Below are 12,534 nucleotides of genomic sequence, written 5' to 3' on the forward strand. Positions count from 1 at the left end.
TTTTATATAAAGTATGTCTACTACTGCATGCACTTTTTATGCACTCATATCTATACTAAACACGAGGCAAACACAGATTTAAAGGATAAACAAATACTGTATATTTACAAAGGAAAAACAACTGTGATCCTGATAATGCAGAGTAAAATAAAGGCAGAACACGTTCAGTGTCATCATGTAAAATTATACTTACTGAATGACAACTCCAAGCAGAAGACAAGCCACTCTCCTAGACTGAGTAGTTGTAACTACCTTCAACTTAATTTTGGTATTTATAGTATGCCATGCTTTTGATTATCTATCAAGAAAACACACTTAGGACTAGGCCTGGGTAAAAATATTGATTTTCCAATTTTTTGCTTAAACGATTCAGTATGGTTTCTTAAAGTCTCAAAAATCGATCAAATGAATCTCTGTCCTGCTCAATTACTATATATATTATTTTGTTATCATTTTTGGCATCCAATCCACTAGAGGGCTCTAATGCACCTGTTAAGGCTTTCTACAGAAAAAGCACTTTACTAATTTGCATAAAATGGTGTGTCCTCTTTAAAAGAAATCAGCATCTTAGACACTTATATCAGATATTTGGCATTAGTACACATTCAAACGTTGCGTTGGTAAAGAACAACCGGATAAAACCAAAGCCATATGTAAGCTGTGCAACTCAAAAGTTAAGTATTGATGTTACACAACAAATTTGAGAAACAATTTATCCCAATGTCGCTCATAAACGTAATCTCAGTCGACATCCAAATGAGTAGAGCCTAAACAATCTATACTGGAGCTCCAAGCTTCCATTTAATATGCCTTATGTACAAAAAACAACAGAATCGATAGCAGTTTTTATCTGTAAAGATAAGAGACCCTACAATGCCCCTCACGTGACAAAGCAGTTGGGCAATTGTTGGAATTTTCAGAGAAGCCTGCAATACAAATGTGAGTGTGTGCTCAAAGCAGCCAATAACTCCATAATAGCGACATTATCAGTCACGATGGCCGGCTCTTTTTCTTTTATGTTCCATTCATTCAATAACGCTATCAATAAGCATCAGCGCTAGATCCTCATTTTAAAATGCTTCCTTTTTGTCTGAGGACTGTTAGGACACATTTTCGAGTCTGAATAACGTCACTGCTACATGTGAGCAACTGAAGATATGTGTAACTTGTAGAATTACAGAAAGACACAAGTCTTCCCGCTGTATCTTTAATTTCGACTAATTCCAGATTATTTTAAATTTCCAATGGGAGAATAAATTTGGCTAAAAGTTTAGTTGAAGGGTGTCTACATGTAGATTACATAACACACGAATAGGATATTGAATAACATTTATTATTTAAGAAGCAATATTTGATTATTGTATAATCACAATATTATCTTATAATTCACAATAAGATATAGATGTTTTATAAAGTAGATGCCATTGCATTGTATTAAAACAAGGAGGCCCCATCCCACCATAATATATGGGGACAATACATATGTTAGTAAAACTATGGTGAATTTTGAATGAGTGCAATGCTATGACAAGAAGGGCAATGATATTTTGTTCCACATCTTCCAAATACTGATGTTAACTGTTCATTACTAATCAAGTATTCCTCCTTAAATATCATTCCATGCTTATGCATATGTTATGAACTCACTATGTAGATAGCCTAAAAAAAAAATGTTAATGAAATTTGCAACAATATATTATTGTTCTCTATGCATGGTTAAGTCATTTCTAAAAAAAACCACCACTTCAAATATATCAGTGCAAGCTAATTCAGTCAAGATAAAATCAATATTGAGTTGGGGCATTGTGAATCAGAATCAAATCGAATTGGGACATCAGGCTGATACCCAGCCCTAAACAGGACTGATTTGTTGCCTATCTTACAGAATGAGCACAATATAGCCGAAATCAGGCTACTGTGTAAACACTTAAGACAATTTCAGACTCAACTCCCTAAGGCTTGTTTGCTTTAATTCACTTTTACATTTTTATTGACATTCTTATGAACCATGTTCTTCATAAACATTTTTAATATTGAATGATTTTTTTAATAAGGAGGGTACAAAAGCTTTCAATCATGTTTTATTTTTTCTTCCTTTGTACTGTTAATCCTGCTGCATTACGAAGCTTCTACCAGCGGAGCCCTTTAAAATGTCACAAACCTGTGAATGAAGACACCTGACCCACATTCTGATACATAAAGGTTTAATGTCGCCAACAGGAAACATTCGATTTCAACTTTTTTGACCTATGATATTTAACACAAGCTACTAATCTGACATTAACACTGTCAATTCATTTTTCATTAAGATCTGGCATGAAAATAAAAGACTGCCATCTAAAACTAATAAACTGTTGGGAAAAGTTATTTTTTAATTTGCATAATATTTTACAAACAAGTAATATCTATTATTTTTTTTTCTGCAGACTGCAGATGAAATGAAAGTAAAATATAAATTAATACTGACCTCTAGAGGTAAATTTAAAAACTCGACAAAACAAATGAACATCCCATACTTGAATGATACACACACAACTGCAGATACTGAGTTACACAAAGTATAGTAACTTAACGATAATGGTGACAAATCATTCAGGAGACATCATATATTCAAAGAACACAAAAAATTCTGTTATTATTTTAAAACCATTATTAGTAAAAATGTTGTATTTGATGGGGAATATATTGACAAAAAAATGTAAAATTTGAAAATGTGGAAATACTGTGGAAAGTTTATACAACATAAAAACTCATTTTGTGGGAAACAATAATGTGGTAGTTGGCACTGTTGCCTCCCAGCTTCAGAGTCCTGGTTACCCTAATTAAAGCAGTCAATTAGCCAATTACCCATTGTGAAGGACAGTCAGTGTCCTTTCCCAGCCGAGACCCACTTAGGATGGAAGGACAGGGGGAGACAGCTTACACAGAGCTTCATCTCCCCCAGAACGCTAGATGGCAGTAAACCTTGGCTCAGATTCCCACATGGGTCCCCGCAGGACATGACGGGTATAGTCCCGGGGGACAGCCATGTGGGCCATCAGTGGGAGCTGCAGGATTAGGGAGTCACTACATCATGAGGTTTCTGTCTCACCCATAAGTGCTGATGGAAGATCATAAGCATTTCCGGGGCGGCTAAAATAAAAGGGTCTGCCAACCACGCAATCAGAGAGCCAGAGTCGGGAGGAAGGAGGACAAAGTTTGTGAGAGGAGTGGAGGAGGTAATGAGAGCCATAGAGCTAGAAGACAAAGAGTGTGCTGTACTATGCTTAGTGTACTTATGGCTGGGGTGGTGGAAAACCTTTCTAAAAGAAGCGTTTCCCCACAATAACAGACTCTTTGCCTTTAACCTGTGTCTGCACCTGTTTGTGTTGGGTGTTTGGGGAGCAGGAGCACTCCCTACTGTTCACACTGAAAGATTGTTTTTAGTCATTTAGACAAATATAAAGATTTTACAAGTATTAAGAACTTTTAGGGACCCTCGTCTATTCTATCTGTGTCCTGATGTAACACATGGTGTCACTGACACATTGCAAAGCTATTATTCCAGTCCATTGGATGTCACACAGGAGATATTGGGTGCTTCGAGATTCAACAAGAAATGGATTTAATGTTCATTTTACAATGTCCACCGTATAATTATTATATAGTGGATTGGGATGAAGGGTATGAGCAGCCAATTGACCAAGGTCATCAGTACTGAGACTTTATCTGTTATTAATAGTGATGAGCAAACCCTGCTGCATTTGCTTTGCCTCAAGTTTGGCAAAATCACGGAAATATGAACTTTGCCAAGCTACACAAAATGCATTGAAGTCAGTTTGAAAAGGAATGAACTAGTTTTTAGTGGATCACAATGATGCCATGGCCTTAAGCGTCTATGTGGGCTAAGGAAAAGCCTGCCAAAAATTCTGGATTGATTACATCTGAGCTGTGAGGCAGCAGTGCTAAACACTATGCCACTGTGCCTCAAACAACAAAAGATACAGACAGAACAAATAACACAAAATGGCTACAAAGTAGCAATAAGTAAACAAAATAGATCACTGCACTGAGAGAGTGCTCATTTTGGGGCATAAATTAGCCATGCCTTGAAGTGGCAGTCCATTGTATGAAGCTGTGGCTCCAAGAAGAGTGGGGTCCTTTTTGTTTCCCATGTACCTGTGCAGATGCTTTGCACTTTCTTCTTCCATCAAGAATAAAGAAACACCTTGTAAACAGTAATAAATATTTTCCTTTTATTATTTCACAGCATGTTTTCTGATTGGTTGGAAGCGGGAGGGTTCCTTTAAAGCTAGTTTTAAGATGAGTACATGGCTAATGTGCATGCATAATTAGCTATGAGGTGCTGTGTTTCCAGCACACACTGATCAGTTTTACAGTTAGGTCCATAAATATTTGGACAGAGACAACTTTTTTCTAATTTTGGTTCTGTACATTACCACAATGAATTTTAAATGAAACAACTCAGATGCAGTTGAAGTGCAGACTTTCAGCTTTAATTCAGTGGGGTGAACAAAATGATTGCATAAAAATGTGAGGCAACTAAAGCATTTTTTTAACACAATCCCTTCATTTCAGGGGCTCAAAAGTAATTAGACAATTGACTCAAAGGCTATTTCATGGGCAGGTGTGGGCAAGTCCGTCGTTATGTCATTATCAATTAAGCAGATAAAAGGCCTGGAGTTGATTTGAGGTGTGGTGTTTGCATGTGGAAGATATTGCTGTGAACAGACAACATGCGGTCAAAGGAGCTCTCCATGCAGGTGAAAGAAGCCATCCTTAAGCTGCGAAAACAGAAAAAACCCATCCGAGAAATTGCTATAATATTACGAGAGGCAAAATCTACAGTTTGGTACATTCTGAGAAAGAAAGCAAGCACTGGTGAACTCAGCAACGCAAAAAGACCTGGACGTCCAGGAAAGACAACAGTGGTGGATGATCACAGAATCATTTCCATGGTGAAGAGAAACCCCTTCACAACAGCCAACCAAGTGAACAACACTCTCCAGGGGGTAGGCGTATCGATATCCAAGTCTACCATAAAGAGAAGACTGCATGAAAGTAAATACAGAGGGTGCACTGCAAGGTGCAAGCCACTCATAAGCCTCAAGAATTGAAAGGCTAGATTGGACTTTGCTAAAGAACATCTAAAAAAGGCAGCACAGTTCTGGAAAAAACATTCTTTGGACAGATGAAACCAAGATCAACCTCTACCAGAATGATGGCAAGAAAAAAGTATGGAGAAGGCGTGGAACAGGTCATTATCCAAAGCATACCACATCATCTGTAAAACACGGTGGAGGCAGTGTGATGGCTTGGGCGTGCATGGCTGCCAGTGGCACTGGGACACTAGTGTTTATTGATGATGTGACACAGGACAGAAGCAGCTGAATGAATTCTGAGGTGTTCAGAGACTTACTGTCTGCTCATATCCAGCTAAATTCAGTCAAATTGATTGGGCGGCGTTTCATGATACAGATGGACAATGACCCAAAACATACAGCCAAAGCAACCCAGGAGTTTATTAAAGCAAAGAAGTGGAAAATTCTTGAATGGCCAAGTCATTCACCTGATCCTAACCCAATTGAGCATGCATTTCACTTGTTGAAGACTAAACTTCAGACAGAAAGGCCCACAAACAAACAGCAACTGAAAGCCGCTGCAGTAAAGGCCTGGCAGAGCATTAAAAAGGAGGAAACCCAACATCTGGTGATGTCCATGAGTTCAAGACTTCAGGCTGTCATTGCCAGCAAAGGGTTTTCAACCAAGTATTAGAAATGAACATTTTATTTCCAGTTATTTAATTTGTCCAATTACTTTTCAGCCCCTGAAATGAAGGGATTGTGTTAAAAAATGCTTTAGTTGCCTCACATTTTTATGCAATCGTTTTGTTCACCCCACTGAATTAAAGCTGAAAGTCTGCACTTCAACTGCATCTGAGTTGTTTCATTATAAAATTCATTGTGGTAATGTACAGAACCAAAATTAGAAAAAAGTTGTCTCTGTCCAAATATTTATGGACCTAACTGTATAGCCTTTGACAGTACTAGTATCACTGCAAGATACTTGTTGATGACTTGTTGATCACTCTTTTAAACGCATGCGAAATGGAAAACTGGAATTGCTTTTCAAACCATGCGGCTCCAGGATACATTTTCACCTTCTTAATTTCACTGACCACCCACATACAGCAATCAAAGAGTTCCAGGGTTGACACTACAGCAAGTGCAGAAAAAAATTTGGTTAGATTTGAGAAAACTAAAGTGCAAAACTGTTCGGTGGATGAGGTTTTTGAGGACTGGGTTTCAAAGCAACCTTCTAACTGAAACGGCAGGTGTTGCTTCTGACACAGCAATGGCCAAGTTGATAATGACATTACAGCAGGCATGTGTGAAAGTTCTATGCATGGCTGCTATAGCTCTATGATGTCACGTTGACCTCGCAAAGCATCATGGGTGTTTTGCATCTTTTTTAGTACCAACTAGTCTAAACCACAAAAAGAGCAAGTGCTTGCATGGCAAGCAAAGACTGAGCACCAAATAAAGGAATAAAATGGTAATTTCCGGACTTATGATGCTTAAGGCATGGCCTCACAAACTATTGGACACAGGGTGTTAGCATATACTGATATGGTCAGTCAAAATGATACGAGACAGAAAGTGAAGTTACGGGTGTTCACCTTATGCTCCAATAAACTTTTAGTTCAGGCAAAAGGAGAAAAGGATGGGAGTCAGAAGATAATGCAATGAGATGTGTGAGCTACAACAATTTAACCTACAAGAGCTGAGAACCTCCTACACATTGGAAGCTTTGGTCAGCATCATCTGTGGCAGCCACCAAACATCCAAGTTGTTTGGTGTAACTGTCATACTCATTTTCTTTGCTTTGTCAAGCATATTAAAATGTTAAATCTATATAATGAATGAATAAAAAATGTGAGCCTGCTCTCCTTCTTGCCTTGTTGCTCTGTCTAGCCACCTGTGGTACAGAGATTGGAGGTTGCACTTCCTAATAGGGAAGTGGAGTCGCAGAAGCAGTTAATTCTGGGTAAGCTGGACTACAGTCCAAGATGCAATTGAATTACAGATGAAAGTTATTAAGAGTGGAGGACATAAGGACTAAACAGCAAAGAATTTAAGCATGGAATAAACAAATCTATATTTTTGGATACGGTCATCAAAAAACTCTATGATAAAACGCAGATCTAGAAGAAAAAATCTCACTATTGACACTTGTTAGACATAACCAAACTAGACATCTACAGATTACTCTAAAGATCTAATAAGGACAGATCGAGAGGATAGATATTCACTGACTTTCGTAGCACCAAAAAGTCTCTGCATTTGTTTGGTCACTATTAAGGGAATGGATGAGGAGGTGGTGATTTGCTACAAATACCAATGACAGGCTGGATTGGTCTCATAACACAGAGGAAATATATAAGAAAGGGCAGAGCAGGCTCTTTTTTCTTACGAGACTATATTCCTTTAATGTGGGTAATAACATCCTTCATATCTTCTACAACTCTGTGATGGGCAGTGTGATTTTCTATGTTGTGGTGTGTTGGGCTGGTAATATCACTTCAAGAGAGGCCCACCAAATTAACCAGCTAGTTAAAAAGTCACATACTCTCGACTCCCTTGAGGTAGAAGAGGAGGACAGAATGAAGATAAAACTTATGACCTTTTAAACAATGCTGTATATCCGCTCTCTGCCACACTAACACTGAGTACTTTCAGCCAACAAATCACTCAGCAGTGTATATATATTTATTCATTTATTGAGCTTCTGTAAAAAGCCAGACTTTAGAAATAAAGTTCTATCTATCACAAACCTATTTCCTATTAATCAACACTAATAAATCCCATGTTTGTAGCAATGACCTCTGTGCAATCCTACAAACACAGAATGATTGGGTAATGTGGTTTACACTTATAAATTTCCGGACCTTATCCCACTCAATATTAGATTCATTTAAATCAAGATTTAAAAGGTATTCGCTTCATCAATGTTTAATTTATATGTACTGTACACTAGGAAGCAATGTCTCCTTTATATTATACTGTTCTTCTATTTTATTATTTAATGTAAATGGATGCTACATTTTTTACTGTATATGTTTCCATTAATGTAACGTGTGTTACACACTTATTGCAAAAATGGGCACCAGAATAAAATCTTTGAATTCTTGATACAACTGCATACAGCCCTAATTAGATCAAACTTGTAAGTCTGTTTCATAGACAGGTTCACAATGGCGGCATTCACATTTGAAATTCTGCCAAGTGCGGTCTGGCATGACCACAACCACAAAAAACACAAGACCTCATCAAGTGACAGGTACTGCTTGGAATTTGAAGCAAATAACTGAGCATACTCAATGTGGCTAGCTGTCTGTTTATAACATCTGACCTCCATTGATTTTTTTTTCTAAGCATGATGTTTTTTTTATTAATTACTATAACATAACTCGTTTAATCCAATTCAGGGCTACAGAGTGCAAAAGCATATCCCAGCTGTGCACAGCAGAAGGCAGGAACCAGCCCTTGACACGGCACCAGTCCATCTCAAGGCCCACTCGTTAATAATCAGTTAACATAACCCCCATTCTCAAACTTACTTAATCCAGTTTAGCATCATGCAGGCCAGAACCTGCCCTGGAAGCATTGGATGCAAGGCAGGAACCAGCCCTGAACAGGATACCAGTCCATCATAGGCCCAGTCACACAAAAATCCATACTGACACATGGTTAACTGAGAACTGACAATGAACTTACCCTTCATGTCTTTCAGGATACTATTCTCAAACCCTCTTAATCCATTTCAGGGCTGTGTCAAAGGGGGCAACAGAGATGATCCTAGCAGCACTGGGCAGAAGGTAGAAACACAGCCCTCAACAATTAAGCTAAACCCCTTTTTTTCTGAGAAAAAGGGCTAGAATGCCAGGAGGAAAACTCATGCAAACTTGGGAAGAGTGAGCATGATATCAGGCGCCACAAGGTATAAAGCCACACCCCAGCAACCAGGATTGCACCGTAACAACGTAACTACCAAAATAGTGAGATGCATGAAAATCAAGAATGACATTTTAGAAAGAAAACAATGCCAGAAATGCTTTCTGAGACCCAAAATGAAAGAAATAAAGAACAGCAAAACAGGCTCAGAAAAAGTAGTAAAAAATGAATAATGATTACCAATCATAACAATAAAGGTCAAAGCGCAACAATAGCAAACAAAATGAAAACGTTAATGAAAACAATATTCCCGTTATTCACATAATCCAAACGACAGTTACTTGCTATCAATGACCCAGACACTGCTAAAATATTGTTAAATAAACCACCTCTCATAAAATCCTCTCACGAAGAAGCTTTTGAACTGAAGGTCAACATTCACCTTCGAGTAATCCAGTTTTCCTGCACATCCCAATTCTGAATTTGCCCCATATGAGTGCATGTGTATATGAAAGTGTGCATTACAGTGAGCTGCTCCTTCATCCGAGGTTGTTGGTTCTCTTGTGCCCAATGCCCTTGGGATAAGTTCTAGCCTCAACATTATACTGAACTTGATTAAGCAGGACTTAAGGATGGATGGACTTTTAACTTAGACATTACAGAAAGACGCTTGCCTACAATGATATGAATGTAACTACACGTTCCTGCATTTCAAATTACAATAATCAAGTATTTTATTATGTGTGGCACTGCTTCCAAAGGTTGTTCACCCCAAAACATCTTAGTTCTGAATCACTAATGAAATTAAAAAGTCATGTATATGCAATAAAATCACACTCCTATAATATATGTCTTTATTATATATTCAGACAGAAAAGTAAAATGAATGGGTGACTGTTGTAAAGCTTTTAATCAGCAAAGGGCCATTTCCCCAAAGACTTTACCTTTGTCACCTTGTATTTGTCCTCTATGATCATTTCTTTAAAAATAAGTGCTGGCAGTTAGATCAAATATAACAAGCAGAAAAAAAAATCTTCATTTCCACAATGAAGCGCTTCTTTGTTTTCATTTTCATTTCATCATCATTCTATTCATTTCTCCCTACAGACTGACTTTCTCAATTGCCATCGCTGTATTTTCATATTGCTGCGTTAAAGGCATCTGACATTACAAAAGCACCAAGCTGTTCCTCTTTTATTTCTCCTGCAACAATAATCAGCGAGATGATCTGCAGTGCAATTTTTTTCTAAATGCGGTGCAACCTTGCTGTAGGAAATATTTCTGATAACAGAAGCAGTGATACAGAATGATCATTCCTTCATAAACAGTCTAAGTGCTCAAGGATATGGGCTAAACAGAAGATTTATTAAGGTAATCCACTCCTGTTTTTCCTGTTTAAAAAGACTCTGAAGGGCAAAAAAAAATCATTGTTTTTTAATCAGTGAATACAGCATCCAGTACAGTATCAGGACAATGCACAATAAACTTTATCAGAGTAAACTAAAGTTTGATAGGCTTTGTAAATTGTGAATACAATCATATTCACATTACAGCCATAAAATACAACATGGTATATAAAGTAAAGAGTCTGCCTAATCTAGTATAAGAACCACAACTTAATTTTGTTCATTGCAATTTTATATAAATACTGATTATGTCAAAAGGGTGATCCTAAGCTTGAAGGGATGGACCATTTTGGGATTTGTTTTTAAAGTATGTATAGTATCTTTATTCTTAAAGTATTTTGATTAAGTGTGACTGTTTCAGCCATTTTATCAAACAGTCCAAGCATATTAGTTCCAAAATGAAGTCTTGATCAGTCTGCTCTACAGTATATAACATCTTTGACTGTATAGATCATCCTTAGTAATTAAGCAACAAAACAAACAATAAGACACCCATCAGCACTTAATTTATTCCTTTTCTCAAGTCTTTTTTTTTTTTATTAAAGTTTCACCTTTTATCACATTCATCCATCCATTTTCTCAAATTGCTTTTCCAGGGCAAGTCCAGTTGCCCAAGGCAGAATAATATCCTGAACATGAGGCTAGTCACAGCTTATAAGTATTGTGACCGATGGGGGGTGCCACTGAGCCCCAAACCTCGGAAACAACTAACATACAGACAGTCATGGGTTCAAAACCAGAGGCGTTTATTATAAAATACCTCAGAACAGGTTTCTTTTTGTCACACAAGTACAAATACACAGCAAGTCTTCTTCTTTCTCCTTTCATCTTCTCTCTGTCCATCCACCTCCCTTCAGAGACTTTTGCCTTCTTTCCTCTGAGCTCTGACTCACTGGAGGAGGCGCTTCCTTTTATGTCGGACATGAGAGTACTTCCAGTGCCAGGGGATAGCCCGAAGGAAGCAGTTCTGGGTCCGGCAGAAGTCCCGAAAAGTGGGGATCTCGAATCCCTGCACCACCACCTAGCGACTCACATGAGACCCAGCATGGCTGACTTTCATCACTACAATTCCCATTATACCCTGCTGGGTTCCACATGCCTACCCTGGTCCTGGGATACTGCCATCTAGCAGATGGGGGATAAAAATATCCAATTTTAGGAGATTTCCCCCACTGTTCCATTATCTTGTCCTCCCATCTGAGTAAGAGTCTCATATTCATCCTGGCCGGGATGCCAGCTAATTTTGGTTGCCAAATGAAGTGTACATATGCCCACAAACAAAAATTGGTCCAATTCAAAGTCACCATCCAGCATCTAAGAAAGTGGCAAACCAAATTTAATTCAATTTTTAAAAATATACCTTACATATATTCAATTACATACTCAATTCAAATAACAATAAAGTATAAAACCTTAAATGGAAATATGGAAGTCAGTAAATTTTCTTAGTCTAAATGACCAAAAACAGAGATTCTGTGTTTTGGACCTCTTGATCTTACCTTTGCTCCTGCAAGTGATCTTACCCCTCTGACAAACTACTGTAAATCTTTTGTTAAAAATCTTGTCATGATTTTTGATAATGCCCTTAAATTCGACAAACAAATGAACTCCATTGTTAAAGCCTGTTTCCATTAGCTCAGGGTACTAGCTAAAGTCAAGATGCCTTTTCTTTCTCCAAATGATTTTGAAAAACTAATTCATGCTTTTGTCTCATCTCGGCTTAATTACTGCAACTCGCTACACACTGGAGCTAATCAGTCATCCCTTGCTGGTCTTCAACTAGTGCTGAACATTGTGGCCAGGAACTTGAAAACAGAAACACATCACACAATTTTTAGCTTCTCTTCACTGGCTTCCTGTTTGCTACAGGACTGAGTTTGAAATTTTGTTGTTTGTTTCTAACTCTGAATGGTTTAGTCCCTTCTCATCTTACTGGCCTCTTACACCCTTACTCTCCCTCATGATCACTGAGGTCCTCTAACCAGAAGTTACTGGTCGTTGCCAAGATCCAGACTTTAGCTTAGATGGGGCCATGTCTTTGCAGTAACTGCCCCTAAGCTTTGGAATAGTCTGCTCTACCCCTTTATATCAGGTCAGCAACAGATGTGGTCTTGCAGGAGGACACTTATTTTTAATATATAACATATACATATATATCTGAGTGAATTTATGGA

At 37.9% G+C, this 12,534-nt stretch overlaps 1 protein-coding gene across 3 annotated transcripts in view; it reads right to left on the bottom strand.

Moving 5' to 3' along the window:
* LOC114654091 (lysine-specific demethylase 4C-like) overlaps positions 1-12,534 on the bottom strand; it is a 980,420-nt gene that overhangs the window by 866,873 nt on the left and 101,013 nt on the right. The window lies entirely within an intron of this gene.

Source organism: Erpetoichthys calabaricus, chromosome 7 (genome assembly GCF_900747795.2).
Source record: "Erpetoichthys calabaricus chromosome 7, fErpCal1.3, whole genome shotgun sequence".
NCBI lineage: Eukaryota > Metazoa > Chordata > Cladistia > Polypteriformes > Polypteridae > Erpetoichthys > Erpetoichthys calabaricus.